Raw genomic sequence first — 3,129 nt, 5'->3', positions numbered from 1 at the left:
GTGGATTAATCCATTCTTGACAGCAGAGTCTTTATGACCCAGGCTCCGCTTAAAGGCCCCACCTCTCAACATCAGGGATTAAGTTTCAACATGAATTTTGGAAAGGACAAACACTCAAATCATAGCAGACCATGATTGCACAACAGTGTAATATCAGTACGGTAGGCTAGAGTTAGGATAGATTTGACTTACACCAGCGCTGACACTCTTTTATAAGTTATGGGATCTTTTATATGAATAGTAATATCTATTCTGAAAGGAAAATAAAAACTTGGGGCCCCAACTCACTATGCCAGAAGAAAACAAACTAAGCTGAAAATTGAGTCGTGCAAGAAACTGCCTTTCCTCTTGTTCCTCTACAGACAGCTAAGATAAAAGGTTTAATGTCTCCATAGGTAGCTACTCTGTGTTCACCTTATCTTATGTAAAGTGCTGATTTATGGAGCAAGAGATAAATATATTATTGACTATTCCCCAACCTGCTTCCTTTCACTTGCAGCATGTGGATTCAGTAATGTGACCATACCCTCCCTTTTTCCCCTCCAGCCAGCTATTCCTCTTTAAATACTGAAGTCCTCAACATTATCTTTGGAGAAAGGCACAAACCTCCTTCACGATTATTTCCTTCTCAGTGGCAAAATAAACTTTTAAATCGATTGAGACCTGTCTCAGATACCTTTTGGTTTATACTATCTTGCAGAACTCTTAAGGCAAATGGAAATAGCGTATGTAAAATCCTTTGCAGAATTCCTGGCATATAACAGGAACTTAACAAATACTAAATATTGGTAGATATTGGTATGCTTTTTCTAATGTCAAAGAAGGTTTATAGCAGCTATAACTAAATAAAGAAGATTGAAGGCAGCCTTAGCTCTAAAATAAAGTCCCTCTCCCAAGGGAATTTAGGGTCTCTCAGGAGAGATTAGATAAGGACATTCATGAAAACAATCCAGAGCCGTATGGATATGATTGGAATAAAGGGCTCGAAGAAAGAGCTGTATGTAATCTTAGGATGCAGACTTCACTTCTGGCTGGTGCAATCAATGAATGAATGCTTTATGGAGGATGGAGCATTTGAGCAGGGCCATGAAGAAAGGTTGCTATAGACAGAGGTATCAGGTACTTGCAACTAGAAGGAAGAGAACCAGTACCAGAAAGTGGAAACTATAATGTATTTAAAAAACAATGCAAGACAGTGACTGGTTGGGGATTCCAGTTGATGTAAGGCCATGTCTGGGAAAGAATGCACAGGACAGTATTGTGTCCTCAAAGACCAGCTAAGGGCCGGGCACAGTGGCTAACACCTGTAATCCCAGCACTTTGGGAGGCTGAGGCAGAAAGATCACTTGAGATCAGGAGTTTGAGACCAGCCTGGCCAACATGGTGAAATCCTATCTCTACTAAAAATACAAAAATTAGTTGGGCATGGTGGCACACACCTGTAGTCCTGTGGTCCCAGCTACTCGAGAGGCTGAGGCAGAAGATCGCTTGAACCCGGGAGGCGGAGGTTGCAGTGAGCCGAGATTGTGCCACTGCACTCCAGAATGGGCAACAGAGCAAGACCCTTTCTAAAAAAAAAAAAAAAAGGGAAAAAAATCGGCTAAGAATTTAGGACTTTCTTAAGGAGATAAAGGGAAGATATTTAAGACTCTCACAGAACACAATTTAGACGGCTAAAAAGCTAAAGATGAATGTAGTGTATCATAGCATCATCTTACATGAGTAGGTCTTGCGGCTTGGTTTGGTTTGTTTTGCATTTCACAGTCCTTTACCAGAGAGTTGCAGGTTGTTATCAACATTTTCTGCAGACTTTTGGAGATAAACTGTTTTATCTTAGAGTGATTCCTCCTGATACAATATAATGAGAGGAATACAAACCCCTTTATAGAAAAGGCACACATTTCAGCATACAGCCTAGGTAAAAAAGTAAGGGTTAACTGGCTTAGTTGAGATTAATTATATAGACGTTTATTTCCCAGTTGTTATGTGTCTGTAACATAAAAGTGGTTATTGACTAAAAGTAGATGTGCTTCATTAATATCAGTGTGAGGAGAAGAGCAACAGGGAAATGCAGGCACCCATGCCGTGTGGGCTGGAATCTGGAAGACATGGCCCCTGGCCAGGTATGCACCGATGACAGGTGACATTCACCTTGCAATCTGCCCTTTCCTCACCCATAAAATGGGAATCATAATACCTGCTCAGTCCTCCAGATGAAATATTGACTGGAAGCATATATATAATTGTCAAGCAAAATGCACAATAAAATTAAAATTGCTATTCTTCAAGACATAGGAAGTGTATTAATTGTTTTTCCTGCTTCTTTTCTGTCAGGATCAATGTTGAATAAAGTTTTGTCAAACACATCTCACTTGATGCATCTCATATCACTTAAAAAGTAACATTGGGAAAGTCTTTCCTTTCACTTTATTCATCCTGACTCTTCTTTGCTAAACATTCTGTATACAAATTTCCACATATCATTATGTTTAGAGTTGTACCATCCACACAAAATGGTTCATATATGGATCTCTTGAAGGTTGCATGTCAGAAACACATTAAACTGTCATTGCCTTTTAGGATACACTTTCCTTTTGCATTTTTATTTGAACAAAAGTCAAGCTTATCCTAAAAAGCAGTGATAGATTTCTGTAGATCTAGGGAATTGTTAATACATTTTGTTATCTGTATCATACATTTGTACACAGCTGCTGAGTAATTCAACTGTTTAGAGTTGAACTAATGTTTTTGAACAATAAGTCAAATTCCACGATTTAATTTACATCACAAGAATTTCAGTTCCATGGCATTATGGAAAAATGCGCAATCTGTTGTCAAGGTTGAATTTCATTTCTGCTCTCACAAATAAATTATGCCTGTCATTTCCATTAGACACAGTCCTTACCTAGATCGTTACAAAACATCTTTGAGAAGCTTAGGGCATCTCCTATGTTCCACTTCAGATAGAGATATAATTTACTGAGGGGTTAGAAAGAATGGTCAATAAAGCTGACAAAATATTTTAGCATTTGGAAAAAAATTTAAATGCCTTAGTGCAATAATTCCTGGGGAAACTATGGTCGCTAAAACGACTATAATTCTTATTCATGTTCATTCCCGGTTTAGGGG

The 3,129-nt window shown here is 38.4% G+C and overlaps 1 non-coding gene across 1 annotated transcript; it reads right to left on the bottom strand.

Annotated features, from left to right (window-relative positions):
- Positions 1-2,544: 2,544 nt before the first annotated feature.
- MIR651 (microRNA mir-651) lies at positions 2,545-2,653 on the bottom strand. The gene has a single exon (NR_106487.1). It is a non-coding gene; the product is annotated as a microRNA mir-651 (primary transcript).
- Between the last annotated feature and the right edge of the window lie 476 nt (positions 2,654-3,129).

This window comes from Gorilla gorilla, chromosome X (assembly GCF_029281585.2).
Source record: "Gorilla gorilla gorilla isolate KB3781 chromosome X, NHGRI_mGorGor1-v2.1_pri, whole genome shotgun sequence".
NCBI lineage: Eukaryota > Metazoa > Chordata > Mammalia > Primates > Hominidae > Gorilla > Gorilla gorilla.
Note: the sequence above shows the minus strand (reverse complement) of the source record. Positions and strands in the feature narration are given on the sequence as shown.